Raw genomic sequence first — 16,372 nt, 5'->3', positions numbered from 1 at the left:
GGATACTAGCCCAAGAGGCATGTCCCATGATAGTCTTCACTTACCAGGAGATTGAGGTAGATGTGAGGACATCCTATTGGGACTCTAGGTGAGAGACGTATGGGAGAATGGGGAAATAGAAGGATCCAGAAGGTCCTAGAAACTTACAAGAAGAACATCATGATGAGCGGATCTGGGCCCAGGGGTTCTGCTTGAACTACTGCACCAACCAAGGACAATGCATGCAGTAAACATCGAACCCCTACTCAGATCTAGCCAATGAACAGGCCATTATCCACAGTTGTGTGGAGAGAGGAGACCAACCCTAACATGAACTCTGGTGCCCCATATTTGACCACTTTCCCTTGGTGAGGGGGCCTGGTGGCACTCAGAGAAAGGATGAGCAGGCTACCAAGATGAGACTTGAGAGGCTGTGACTATATAATGGAGGAGGAGGGCCCACTCAGTCACAGACACAGGGGAGGGGAATAGTGTGAAAGCAGGAAGGAGGGAGGAACAGGGGGATACAAGGGATGGGATAACAATTCAGATGCAATCTGAATAAATTAATAAAAAATAAATAAATCATGGGGATTCTGTAACCAACAAGAAGCCTTTCTATGCACAGACATTCATGTCTCAGCCTGTCTTAGAGCTATTCCCATGTAGTCGAAATAGCAATATAAGTTACCTGCTTGTTCTGCAGTTTGAATTCATGTAAGTATAAACTGACTTAAGTTAGGAGTCTATCTTTCATCTAGGTCTGTTTCATTTTGACCACTTTCAAAGAGGAAGTATAACATCACCATTACCAACAAGCAAACAATCATTATAATATTGAAATGAAAACAAGATTGTAGAGTTCTAAACGTCTGTCTCTAGGTTCTATGGCATCTGATATATATAGGTGATGCTGCTACCTGTTTCCTGAGAAAATGTATTTCATTTTAGAGCCAAGCCTGTTGCCCTCAGCAAAAGAAAAGGCATTAAGCTTTAAATAAACCTTATATAAACTCCTATTTTATTTTAGAGCTTATGCATATCCTAGCCATCTTGTTACTGTGTTTTACATTTGTTGTGGGTGTTTTGCCTCACCCCTTCTCTACATAGGGGATAGAGGCTTTCACCTTTTAGTTCTAAATGTCCTTTTCTATGCTCTATGGCCCTTTGATATAAAGGCTAGGCCACTACCTCTTTCTCAAGAAAATGCACTCTGTTTTAGAGACAGGCCAGTTTCCTTGAGCAAAAGAAATAGCATTAATTAAGTTTAAATTAAACTTTATATAAACTCCCATTTTATTTTAGAGTTTATGGCTACCCTAGGCATCTTATACCTGGGTTTTTACTTTTGTTGTGGGTATTTTTGCCTCATCCCTTCTCTCCACCACTTAAACATATGAATTGTAGCCTTTGAGTTTTTGAGACCTAACTAGGCTGATGTGTGTTTTGTCACCTTTAAGTCTTGTGTCTCTTTGTATCCTGTGTGACCACCACCTGTCTCCTGTGAAAGTTGTTCATATTTAGAGGGATAAGCCTGCTGCCAGAGCAGGGACACCTCAACTCAGCCTGCATACAAAAGCTTTTTGACGTGAGAGGCATGCAGCTTGCATGTTTGTCTGCCCACCCAACCTTGGCCCTTACATTAACCAACAGAACATATCTCTTAGGCCAATTACCCTTTGGCATCAGTTCTCCTGTGGAAACTCCACTTTTAAGGGGATTGACTGGCCTTCTTAGAACAGTGACATCATTTTTCCTTACATAAACCTAAGACTGATGTGTATCCATCTTTTAGATCAGAAAGGACATAAAATCCATTATTAAGAAAAGGGGAGGAGGTCCCCCTCAGGCACAGTCATAGGGGAGGAGAGTAGGGGGAAAACCAGAGGGAGGAAGGAATGGGAGGATACAAGGGATGGGATAACAATTTAGATGTAATATGAATAAATCAAAGAAAAAATATATAAAGGGAACTTACTAAATTTAAGGAAAAATTGTCAGTTTAAATCCTAGGCAATCTCTACAAGTAACTTATCTTATCAGCAGGGGTCACACCTTGTGAAGACCAGATTGGTCTGCAACTCAAGAGCTTTGCCTGTCTTTGTCTCCATTGTGTTGGGATTAAGGATATGTGCCACCACCACCCTGCTCAAATATTTCATCTCAATTCCAGTCAAAATCTTTAGAAATCTCAAACCAAAATCATGCAAGGCAATAAGAAAAGTCTAAGTCTTGGTTCAATTGTGCCGGTTTAAGCTTCAGTTAGTGAAGCCCTGTTCATAGTTTCTCGGAATTTAGTTATTCCTAGCTATAGATGGACCTTTTCTAGAAAGATCTGACAAATACCTTGCAGCTAGAAGGCCTTGAGTTCCGGCTTCTATCAATTTAGCATTCTGTTAATCCCCTAAAATACTTCCCATAGTGGAGCAGGTATGGGATACCAGCTGCAATCCCATGCCAACTGCTTCTAATAATTTCTGTCAAGATACCTCCCATCCATAATCCCAAATACTTGCTAATTATCATCATCTGGACCAAGTCTCCATCCACACCATCCATGTGCTTCTCCTCCACCTAACCCATGATGGTGCAGCCTTCTTCTCTCCTCTCCTCTTATTTCTCCTCCTCCCAAGATTCTCTATGTCTTCCCTAGCCCTGGAACCTTAGCCATGCCTATCCCTTTTGCCCTGCCCAGGTTGATGGCCTTTTATTGGTCAAACAAGTTAGGCTCTTAGGCAAAGTACAGGAGATGGAAAGCAGTAATTAGCATCACAACACATCAGAACAACCTCCAACAGAAGGTAGGTGTGGTGAAGGTTTGTAGGCTTTGGGAACAGAAGGATCAAGGGAAGGGAAGCATACAGGTATTGGTGGAAGAAGGTAGCAGAGCCACAGCAATGGGTTAGCTTAGAGAGGAGAGAGGCAGGATCAGTGTAGATGGAGTAAAGTGGGCAAGATGAAGAACATTAGGAAGTATTTTGCAATTATGGATGGGAAGTAGCCTAGATAGAAATTATTAAAGCATATGACATTGGATAGAGGCTGGGAGATAATGGAAGGTAGCTTGGGAGGTACTACCTGCCATTCCCCAGATGAAATAAGGCCATTCTAAGAATCTATTAGGTGTCTGTGTCTTTCTTATTGTGATAGCACGTTATATAATACAGCCATAAGAATTATAAAGCTAATCATAATCATCATTAGGCCATACTTTTAAATTAACAGCAACAGAAGTGAAAAGGAGAGATAAATGCATAATTTATGCCCCAAGCTCCTTTGCATTGGCTCTGTGACCAGTAGCAATACAGCATCTAACATGTGGCTGTGCAAATATAGAAAGCCAGTTTTTGTTTACAACAAATGCCACTGAAATAGTGGAAGAAAACAATGGCACACCTGGTTTCAAAGAAAAGTTAGCAGTTTTCTTAAATAGTTAAAAATTCAAACTTATATTTATATATAAAACTTTGTAGAAATGTTAATAACAACCCTATTCTAAATCATTAATATGTGGAAAATGTCTATCTACAGGTAAGTGTGACAGATCAATGCCATTTGATGCTACTTAGGAATAGAAACATAATTACTACTCATGTTAAAAATAACATAGATAAATGTGTAAAATAAAGCTAAATGGAAAGATAAAATTTATAAAGGACAGAGATTCTAATTCACATAGTGTATTATTGTATTTCTATGGATTTCCACTCTCACTTCTTTTACCTTGCCTGTTGTATTAGTTGGGGTTCTCTAGAGAAACAGAACTGATAGAATGAATATATGTATTAGCTAGTCCAAAAATGACTGCCTAGCAATGGAAGGTCCAACAATCTAGTAGTTGTTTAGTCCAGAAAGCTGAATTTCTCAGGTGGTATTTGGCAGATGCTAGAATCCTATAGAACTCACTCTAATGCCAATGAAAGTAATGGGCTTGCTAGGAAGAGTCAGGGTAAACTTTCAAAAAGAAAGAGCAAGCTTCCTATTTCTATGTCATTTTTATAGGCTTCCAGTAGAAGGTGTGGCACAAATTAAAGGCATATCTTTCCACCTTTGAAGACCCGGATTAAAAGGGGATCTTCCAACTTCAAATTACTTAATTAAGAGAAAAAAATCCCTGACAGTTGTACTTATCCAATTGGGTTTTAGTTATTACAGATATACTTGAGTTGACAGCCAAGAATAGCCATCACATTGCTCTATCTTCCCCTTGCTCCTTGGAAATTCTCATAGTCCTTGCCTGTTTTCTTTATCAACATACATTCTCTTGCATGCCCAATATTCCAGCTGGCCTACCTGGGGATAAGGCAGGATAGGGACAGGAAACATATTCATCCAAGACTTTGAGAAAAGTGTTTATCAGGTTTTCTAATCTTTGCTTCCATGACTGTCTTTTAACATTTGTGATATCATTGTATTGATTCAGGTGACAGATTCAAGTGAAACAGATTAAGAACCCTTGGGCATCATTTTCTGTTAGTTCTTCTGGCTTTATCTTCATTGTTTTTGAATGTATCAGATTTTGTCTTTCACTGAGGGCTTCCCATAAAGGGGTTAAAGCCATTCAATATGCTTTGAATATAGTACAGTGTACTTGTATATTCAAATTACCTTCTAAGCATAGTGATAAAAAATGTTGAAGACCATTTGGAATCAGATTTGATTCTGAGTACTAATAATAATTTACTTAACCTCTTCTTCATGTCCAGAAATTTACTCTTCATTACTGTATTTACTTCACATAATATCTTGTAAAGTATGTACTATTACTACTTTCATTTTTCTATATGAAGAAACTGACACTTAAAATTAATGGGCAGAACTATCGTGGGATTATGGGTGTCCCTGATAATGAATATAGAAGCAGTATCTAAGAACTTCATGGTATTTAGTAATAGATGGAAGTTACTCTGCCATTTTAAAGGGCAGAGACAAGTTGTAGAGGATCTAGACGTTATCCCTCTGTGTTCCTGTGACTATGTCATCACTTAGTTCTACCCTTCCTGTTGGCAATGTGTGGTGCTCCATGTCTCTACAAATCTGAAAACTGGATCCCAAATGCTCAGCTGGGCCATGTCATAAAAGAAAAAGAAATGGATGTCAGAGGAATCAATGACTGATATTATCCCATAAAGACAGAGAACCCAACAGTCTCTGGGTTCAGCAGTGGGTAATATTAGATGAATCCTAAGTGCTCAAACATGGTAACACCTCATTGTAACACCTAGGATACCAGCCCTGAAATTCTTGTCCAGGTTAACTTATCACAAATCTCAGAAATCTGAGCGTATATTGTGGTGGTTTGAATAGGAATGGCACCCATAGACTCATATGTTTGAATGCTTTGCCATGCAGAGCTAGGGAATGGCATAATTAGAAGTTGTGGCTTTGTCAGAGTAGGTAAGGCCTTGTTGGAGTAAGTGCATCAGTCTGAAGGGTGGTTTTGAGGGTATATACGCTCAACCCACACCCAATGTTGCACAGTCTCCTTCTACTAGTTGTAGATAAAGATATAGAACTCTCATCCCCTTCTCTAGCACCATGTCTGCCAACAAACCACCATGCTTCTCATCATGATGATTATGGACTAAATCTCTGAAACTTTAAGCCAGCTCCAGTTAAATATTTTCCTCTATAAGAATTGTCATGGTTATGGTGTCCTTCACAGCAATAGAAACCCTAAGACATATATTAAATTCCTACAATGATTTGGATACAGATTATTCTGGACTGCTTTGTCCTAAGTGAAGAGTTAAACCAAATAGCCTTGCAAATCAATGCTTTCCAGCTTTATAATATATTTCACAGAATAAGTTATCATGTTCAAGACAGAAAAAGAGTAGAAGCATATCAGTGCTATAGAAATAAATGGTAGCAATAGCTTCATGGAACATTCACACTCGGGGTCTTGAGGTAAAAATCAAATTTCAGTGCATAAAGACAGCTTGGAGGAACAAAACCTCAAACAAAGAAATTAGTGTAGTTTGTATGTAAGATTGGGTGATTTCAGAAGTCTGAGATTAGGAAATATTCAGTCAATTTCCTTAAAGCAAAATAAATGAACAGTTGGTACAATAGGAAAAGCTTTGATATTGAGAAACAAATATAGAGCATCTTTTAGAAAATATACCTATAAGTTATGGTACCTAGAGGAAAAATTGACTGGGAACAAAGTTTTCAATTATTTTTGGTACACTTTTATGTACAAGTGTTTTGGTGACATGGGTGCATTTGTACATTGCAAAATCCGAACTTCAAAACATTACTTTTGCTAAGGAGAAATTCTCTAGAATTTCTGGTATGTGAAAGGCAAGATCTCAATTATTTGCATCTCAAAAATAATTTTATATTATTTATTTATATTTATTCTATGTGTATGAGTGCTTCCCTGTAATGTAGGCATGTGTATCACATATATACCTGGTGCAAGCAAAGGCCAGAAAAGGACATTGTATCACCTGGAATTGAAACTACAGACAACTGTGTGCTAACATATAGTCATTGAGAACCAAATCCAGGTCCTCTGAAAAGGCAGTGGGTACTCTTAACTACTGAGCCATCTCTTCAATCCTGAAAACAATTTTGATTAAAAACATACTGATGCAATCTGACATATATTACATAAATAAAATATGTACATACATATGAAATATTATGTATTACATCTGTACCTATATACTATTAATATAATTGTGTATATTTACATAATATATATACTATCAGTACCAAATGTATATTTATATATTTGTATACATGTATGCTATGTATACTCTATACACGTACAAATATATAAATATGTGTGCATACATACTAGTGATTTGAATTAACATACTCAATTTTAATTTCACACCTTCTTTTTCTTTAATTTTAATTTTATTTATTGTGTATATGTGTGCAGACTATACACATATATGTGCCTCAATGTTCTTGCAGAAGGAGTCAGTTCTGTCTTTTTAACATGTGTTCCAGGGACTGAACACAACTCAATTGTTTTTATCCACTGAGACATCTCACCATCCCTCATGCATTTAAAAATAAATACATATATTTATTTCCCTATTTCTATTCTATTTCTTTTTTTCTGTTTTGGAAACTTTATATATGAGTATGAAATTTACATCATTTCCACCTCTTCCTCTTCACTCTTCAACTCCTTCTGTGTCCTTCTTGACTCCCGAGTAACATGTTAGAATTGACAGCTGGAGAAACAGGAGTTTAAGGTAAATAAGATAATTTGTTTCTTGGATGTTCAATTTTGAGTTGATGAACAACAGCTTCAAAACACCTATAGATATTTGACATTATTTTCATTAGAAAATATATCTTAGGGATATTTTGAGCAATTTTAATAAATGTCCATGTGGTCTCAACCCTACACAAAGAACTACAGGTGACTACAGAATGCTGATATTTGGGGGGGAAAAGTTTTTCAAAGAAAAAGCACACCAATTGGCTATCCAGTACTAAATTACCAGCCCTAAAAACATACACACAAGAAAGACGCTATACAAAGAGTATAAGAGCCAGCAGTTATGCATTGTTATTCTGTGTCCGGCTAGTAGGTGTCCTGGTCCCCATGTCCTTCAGACATGAATTTTCCACAGGGTGTCATGAAACTGCCTGTCTCCAATGGCAGTGGAAACTCAGGAGCTCCACAACCCCGTGATGATAACATATGCTACAGCTCCTTATTTGAGCTGTCGTGCCAAGCATAGCAGAAGCAGGCAGATGTCCGACACACACTGGCAAGCAGGTCCAGTGAGATAGTCCATCAGTGCTTCACCAGTGGTCAGCTTGGAGCTATAGGTAGTGGTTGATCAGGCCCAAGTGGGTGCAAATGCAGGTTCTGTCATTGCTGCCTGACCACTGGGCATTCAGAGTTGGTTTCCCACTGAATAAATGGAGTCTCAGACAGTCGTAGTGAGGGAATGGTGAGCAAGAGAACATGAACAAAAGCACAAGCTCTCCTGAAAGCCAGCCAGCCTTTATTTATAAACCTTGGGCAGTAGAGGGGTTATGAGGATGAATGAGTCTGATTCACTAGGGCTAAGCATACCATGATACTTACTCTACATACATTGGCACAATAGCTCAGTTGCATGCAGCAACATTGGAGGTTCTCATCAAAAGAAGGCTAAAACAATACTTAGTAATCCTATGTGAGGGGAGATGACTTCTGGGTTCAATTAAAGGTCATTTGCTGGAGGCTAGGATCTCAGCGTAGGGTGAAGTACTTCCAGAAATTCCCTGTGCTTGCTGGTCAAGTTCCTTATCAGAAAAGAGTAGGGCTTGTAAAGAAAGATTATAAGCCCTACTCTTTCCTGAGGGATATGTGACATTCATTATGAAATCTGGGGTTACCAGATCAGGTGGAGTTAGTACCCAGCGAAGAAAAGGGAATCGGCCTTCATAGACTGAGCATGAAATAGCTTCCCTGAGAAGTCAGACTTTGACCTCATCCAATGTAGTCCCATAGTGTATGAATACAAGGAAATCATGTCTTCTGGATACAGTAAAACAGATGTACATTTGAATTTATAGCAATTTGACAACATGCAGCAAGATCAAATCAGACAAAATAAAATCTTAGAGAAGGGATATGGACACAAAGTCAGAAACCCTAACTAAGGAGCTACTGATAGCTGCTGTGAGAATAATAGTTTATTTTCTCTTAGAGTACAGTGATTGACAAGTCACCCATGATATACAGACAGGAAAAATTGGATTTGATGGGTTTAAAACTAAATGACAATACAACTTTGGGTAGAGGAAAAGGCTGAGTCTGGCAGTAGTTGGGTAGGTGAATATGACCAAAATACATGGTACAAAGATCTCATAATTCAAAATTACTTGAGGTAATAAGAGTTCTTGTATTGAAAGTCTAAGGTAAGATATAAGGTCATATCCTGTGGCTTTTTTTAACCTGGACATTTAAATTTTCCATTACACAGTTATTATATAACAAGGATAGATTTTTATCATACTTCTAACATTATGGCATTTGTTTTTGGTGGCCTATGCTAAGGCACTCAGTTTGTTTTGCATTTTTACAGTTTACAGTTTGCAGTTTGTCATGCATTTTTACTTTTCATGCACATTTCTTTCTGTTTTATTTCTAATCACTCCATCTCACTTGCAAGCATCTGTTTCATGAACTGTTTTATGATTCTCTTTTCAAATACACCTACAAATAATCTTTCTCCAAAACCTCTGTCTAAAATCTTTACCTACTCGACAATTTTAAAATCTTATCCTGCTTTATGTTTCTCTAACATTATACATACAGAGCAAGATATGTTGGGGATATAACTTTATATGAGACCAAACAAAATAGAACAAAGTTGTTTGTCCTGCAATGACATTATAGTTCAGTAAACAAAATAAACATATAAATGAATACTGTAACACTGGGTGACAAAAATTTTAACAGACATTTTTGAGGTATTTTGGAATCTTAGGATAACAAGGAATTAGTTTCCAAAAGGCAAGAAAAGACAATATTCATCCTTTCAATGAGGAGTATAGAGTAACTGCCAATTGAATACCTTGCAGTATGTATAAGTGACACCATAGCAGGTGTGATTGAAGTGCTATTTGACTATGTACTGAATAACTTAGCATGACATAAGAGTTCATACTCGAAAACATCTGAAAATGAGTTTTAACCAATTGTATGACTTCCAGCATGAGAGACTTTCCCAAGCAACTGAAAAATAAAGCAAAAAGGGTTTTTCCACAACCAGTAGGAAGATGGATTCTGGAGAGAGAAATCATACAAGTTTCAAATAATCTCAAAGTGACTCTGCTATGTAATCTAACATTAGTTCATCTTCATGAAATGGAAGGCGAGCCTAAAAGTACACTCTGCTCCAATGGATAGGTCATATGGGGGTCAGTTTCTGAAATCCCAATGCATGGAAAACTGGATTCATAAAATAAACTTGGAATATAGGCAGCCAGAAATATAACAATAATTATTACAGGAAAAAATTTAAAATGATGTGGTAAAAGTTACTAAGTGTACGTCTTTCAGCTACCTTTGAGAAACTTCATTTACTCTCAATCCACTTACCAGAAGCATTTTCTTTGTAGTTAATCACTGTTATAGACAGCTATACCAAAGACTTCAAATGGCAGACATTTCTTGATGGGATGCTGCTTCTGGAATAAATAAAATTTTAGAGATTTATAGTGCAATGATAAAGTGATCTATGAAGAACTTTATTTTGAAGATAAATAATAAAATAATTTGTTATTGAGCTGGATAAAATCAATAATGCAAATAGAAAAATTACAGAAAGATTGAGACCAAATTAGCACCTACTCAAAAAGAAATATATTTAGAAGGTTAAATAAAGTGTTCAGACCTTTAGGATGTTTATTTCAATATCTGTCTTGAAACATTATATAAAAAACATTAATATTTAACTGATTCTTTAATGAGTACTAATGGAGTATATTACATATGTAGTTTTCAATTGCGTATAGATATAATTATTTTTCTTTTATCTGAGGTTATAATTACATCATGGCTTCTTTTCTCATTAATTTGCTGTTACATGCATACACATATATATTCCTGAATACAATCTGATCAGTCTGTAATACACATATGCCATTGAGGACTGAGCATTACACAATATCCAAGTCTCAGTACCTTGGCCAACTGTCTCTGGGTTACTTATCATGTAGAACCTTCTCTAATGAGGGTGGAGAGATGCATTTATCTATGGCTATAATGATAAGCCATTAGGAGTAAATTTAACATTACAATTGGTTACTTTGTGAAGTTTGTGTCACTATTTTACCATTAGGTGTGTCTTTCCAGGATTCACTGCTGGGCAAGAGAGATGATTGTATTTTTTCCTCCAGTAGCATGCATAGCATCTTCTAGTACTATGGAAGCTCTTTTGGAGTTGTTGTCCCGTGAGGTTTTATAAATCCTCAACCACAAACATTAAAAATGTTCATAATTCTACAAGTTACCTTCCAGAATTTGATGGTAACTTCCTATTCCTGAAGAGACCACAAATTTGAGACATAGTACAAGGAGAAATCAGGATAGTAATCACTTGGAAGCTTCATCTCCAAATACTTGTTAAGAAGTTTCAGGGGATACCCAAGCAGCTTTGGGCTTGGATATCTCTCTCTCTCTCTCTCTCTCTCTCTCTCTCTCTCTCTCTCTCTCTCTCTCTCTCTCTCTCTCTCTCTGCATACTCCTCACCAGCCTGGCCCATCTGAGACACAGAGAACGAACCAGCAGAGATGAGTTGGGCACATGCCACAACCCATATCAGCTGCTATCCCAAGGAAGCCTATGGGGCACCTGAGAAGCTTTGGGATCTCTTTTCACCTGCACCTGACTGGCCTGGCCCATCTGGAAAACAGACATTGGACCAGAAGTGTTGAGTCAGGCACTAGCCACAAGCCACATTGTCCACCATACCAAGGAGGCCTGTTGTGCAAACGGCAGCTTTCATCTTTGAGCTCTCTCAGCCTGCTCGGCACCTGCCTGGACCAACTGGAACATAGACAGTGAACACAGAAGAGCTGAGCTTGGCAAGAACTCCAACACTCATTGACCACCATTGTGAGGAGGCTGCTGGGGAGCCCTAGCGATAAGCCCTTATCTTCGAGCTCTTTTTGCCTGATCCTGACCTTCCTTGCCCACCTGGGAAACAGGTAGTGACCTCCATTAGAGGAACTTCCAGGCCTGCCAACACAAACAAAAAAGCCCTGAAGATCCATATGATGCCACTGGAAACCAGCATTCCTACTACAGCAAGTTCTGGAAATCTTAATACCCCTTAAACATAAGAATAAGATTTTAAACCTGAGGTGATAAAAATGATAGAAGCATTACAGGAGGTAAACAAATTTCTCAAAGAAATACAGGAAGATGAAGGGATATAACAAATCATTTAAGGAATTAAGGATAATACTACCAAATGGGAGAGAAAAATGAATAAACTTACTCAAATCCTAAAGATGGAATTAGAAGCAACAAAGAAAACACAATCTGAGGCAATTCTGGAGTTGAAAATAACAGAAACTGCAGACTCAAGTATACCAACAGAGTACAGGAAATGAAAGAGAATCTCAAGTGTAGAAGATAGGGTTCAAGTAAAAAATACATCAGTCAAAAAAAATCTTAAAACTAAAAAGTTTGTGACATGAAACATCCAATAAATCCGTGACACGATAAAAAGACTAAACCTAGGAATAATAGGAATACAAGAAGGAGAAGATTGCAATCTGTTGGGTCCCAGCCCACTGGAAAAATTGAGTCAGGGTTCACCTGAGAGAGGGAGTGGGGATTGAAAGTAGGATACAGAGACACAAGAAATAACGAATGAAGTCAGGAAATTTCTGATCAAGATTCCCTTTAATGCAGATGAGTAAGACTTTATATAGTAAGGTCAATAGGATCTATTCTGATCCCTCTCTCCCTAGCTCCCAAGGCAAGAAGAACACAATAGCCTGAATAGCTCTCTGTAAGAACTTTCTTAACCCTCCAGGTGTTTCTCAGTGGGGACTTCCCTACTTCATTCAAAGGAAAATAGTCCAAGGATGGCCTGGAACACAAAAACCTCCTTCAGCAGAGATTAGCAGCTGGAAGGTCACAGCATGTAGCCTAAGCATGGGATTTCTGACTTGGCAGAATTTGGCATGGTTTCCCAAAGCAATCTCCATGGCCCAGAAAATATTTTCAACAAAATCATTGAAGAAAACTTCCCCAATCTAAATAAAAAAGAAGCCTATGAATATACAAAAGGCCCACAGAACTACAAATAGATTGGACCAGAAAAGAAAATTGTCTCACCACATAATAATCAAAATACTAAATGCACAGAAGAAAAAAGAATATTAAATGCTGGAAGAAAAAATGCCAAGTCACCTATGAGAACTACCCTTGACTTCTCAGCAGAGACTGTGAAAGCCAGAGGGCCCAAATAGATGTCATGCTGACACTAATTGACCTCAGATACCAACCCAGACTACTATAGCCAACAAAACTTTGAATTACCATAGATGGAGAAAATAAAATATTCCACAACAAAATCAAGTTTCAACAGTACCTAGCCACAAATTCAGCCCCATAGAAGATACTAGAAGGAACTGCAACCCAAGGAGGCTAACTACCTGCAGGAAAACACAGGATCAAAATAACCTCACAAATGTTAAAACAAGAGGAAGAAAACACAGATAAACACAATCTATCAACACCAACATAAAAAAAAAAAAAAAAAAAACAGGAACTAACAACCATTGGTCATTAATATCTCGCAACATCAATGGCCTCAATTCCTCAACAAAGCATAAAAAGACACAGCATAACAGAATGGATAGGAAACCAGGACCCATCATGCTATTGCATACAAGAAACACACCTCAGCAATAAAGATAAACTACCTGAGAGTAAAGGACTGAAAAAAGGCATTCTAAGCAAACATACTAAGAAGCAAGCTGGAGTAGCCATTCTAGAATCTGATAAAATAGACTTTCAACCAAAACTAATCAAAAGAGATGGGGAAGGACTCTTCATACTCATCAAAGGAAAAATACTCCCAGAAGGATGTCTTGATCCTGAACATCTATGCCCTAAAAGCAGGAGCACACACATCTGTAAAAGAAACATTACTAAACTTAAATCACACATTGAAGAATGGGGGACTTTAACACCCCACTCACACCAATGGACAGATCATTGAGACAGAAACTAAATGAGAAATAATATGAAAGTAATAGATGTTATGAATCAAATGGACCTAACTGATATCTACATATCATTTTACTCAAGCATCTCATGGAACCTTCTCTAAAATTGACCATATACTTGGCCACAAAGTAAGCCAAACAGATTAAAAAGACTGAAATAACCCCTTGCATCTTGTCAGACCAACAGAAATCAACAACAACAGAAAAAACGGAAGCCTACAAACTCATAAAAACTGAACAACTCCCTACTCAATGACCTCTGAGTTAGGGATGAAATAAAAAATGAAATTAAAAACTTCCTAGAATTTAATGAAAATGAAGGCAAAATATACCCAAACGTATGGGACACAATGAAAGAAGTGCTATGAGGAAAGTTCATAGCACTAAGTCCCTCCATAAAGAAATTGGAGAGATCTCATACTATCAACTTAACAGTACACCTAAAAGCTCTAGAACAAAAAGAAACAAACACACCAATGAGGAGTAAATGGCAGGAAATCAACAATGTCAAGGCTGAAATCAATATATTAGAACCAGAAAAAAAAATTGAAGCAATCAATGAAACCAATATCTGGTTCTTTGAGTAAATAAAAAAGATAGACAAATTATTATGCTATCTCAAAGGCAAAGGGAGAATATTGAAATAAACAAAATCAAAAATGTAAAGGGAGCTATAACAACAGACACTGAGGAAATCCAAAGAATCATTAGGTCTCCTTCAAAAGCCTATATGCCACAAAGTTAAAATATTTGACAAAATAAACAATTTTCTTGATAGACACCACTTACAAAATTGAATCAAGATCAGGTAAACAAAATAAATAATCCTATATCTCCTAAGGAAATAGAAGCTGTCATCAAAAGTCTCTTAACAACAACAACAACAAAAAAGCCCAGGGCCAGATGGTTTCAGGGCAGAATTCAACCAGACCTTCAAAGAAGAGATAATATGAATACTCTTCAAACTTCAAAATCATTCTATGAGGCCAAAGTCACCTTGATACCTAAAACACACAAACATCCAACAAATAATGAGAATTGCAGACCAATTTCTCTTATGAACATTTATTCAATAATAGCCAAAAACAGAATTCAAGAACATATCAGAGCTGGGAAGTGGTGGTACACGCCTTTAACCCCAGCACTCAAGAGGCAGAGGCAGGCAGATCGCTGTGAGTTCGAGACCAGCTTGGTCTACAAAGTTAGTCCAGGACAGCCAAGGCTACACAGGGAAACCTTGTCTCAAAAAAAAAGAATGTATCAGAATATTCATCCACATAGAGCAAGTAGGATTCATCCCAGGCATGCAGAAATCCATTAATGTATGCCACTACATAAAGAAACTGAAAGAAGAAAAAAAGATGATAATTTCCTTAGATGCTGAAAAAGCTTTTGACAAAATCCAATATCTATTCGTGTAAAAGGTGTTGGAGAGATCAGTGATATAAAGCAGATACCTAAGCATAGTAAAGGCAATATATAACAAATTAGTAGCCAACATTAAACTTAATGGATAATGACATAAATTAATTTCACTGAAATCAGGCACAGGAAAAAGCTGTCCACTGTGTCTGTATCTCTGCAATGTAGTACTTGAAGTCCTAGCTGGGGCAATAAGACAACTAAAGAAGATCAAAGGGATACAAATTGGAAAGGAAGAAGTCAAAGTATAACTATTCATGGAAGATATGATAGTATACATAAGTGACCCTCAAAAATCTACCAAGGAACTCCTTCAGCTGATAAACACCTTCACCAAAGTGGCTGGATACAAAATCAAGTAAAAAAATATGAGTAGACCTCTTGTATAAAAATGATATATAGCAGATCTGGGCCCAGGGGTCCTGCTCAAACTACTGTACCAGCCAAGGACAATATGTGCAGTAAACACTGAACCCCTACTTAGATCTAGCCAATGGACAAGACACTCTCCACAGTTGAGTGGAGAGTGAGGAATGACTCTCACACAAACTCTGGTGCCCCATATTTGACCACATCCTCTTGATGGGGAGGCCCAGTGGTACTCAGAGGAAGGATAGCAGGCTATCAAGATGAGACTTGATACCCTATCATATAGAAGTGGAGGAGGTCCCCCTTAGTCACAAACATAGGGGAAAGGAATAGGGTGAAAGCAGGAGGGAGGGAGGAACAGGAGGATATGAGGAATGGGATAACAATTGAGATGTAATCTGAATAAATTAATTAAATAAAAGAATTAAAATTTAAAAAATGACATATAGGCTAAGAAAGAAATTAGTGAGTCACTTGATTTTTGACAAAGAAGCCAAATCCATTCAATGGAAAAATGACAGCATCTTCAACAATTGGTGCTGGTCTAACTGGATGTCTACATGTAGAAAAATGCAATTAGACTCCTATTTGTCACCATGCACAAAACTCAAGTCCAAGTGGATTAAAGACCTCAACTTAAAACCAGAGACATTAATCCAGTTAGAGAAAAAAGTGGGGAAGAGTCTGGAACACATAGGCACAGGAGACAACTTCCTGAACAGAACACCAACAGCCCATGCCTTAACGTCAACAATTAATAAATGGGACCCCATGAGGCTCAGAAGCTTCTGTAAGGCAGGTGACACTATCAAGAGAACAAAGTGACAGACTGGGAAAAGATCTTCACCAACCCTTCATCTGACAAAGGTCTAATATCCAAAATATA

This window comes from Acomys russatus, chromosome X, assembly GCF_903995435.1.
Source record: "Acomys russatus chromosome X, mAcoRus1.1, whole genome shotgun sequence".
Taxonomy (NCBI): Eukaryota; Metazoa; Chordata; class Mammalia; order Rodentia; family Muridae; genus Acomys; species Acomys russatus.
This window is presented reverse-complemented; position numbering follows the sequence as displayed.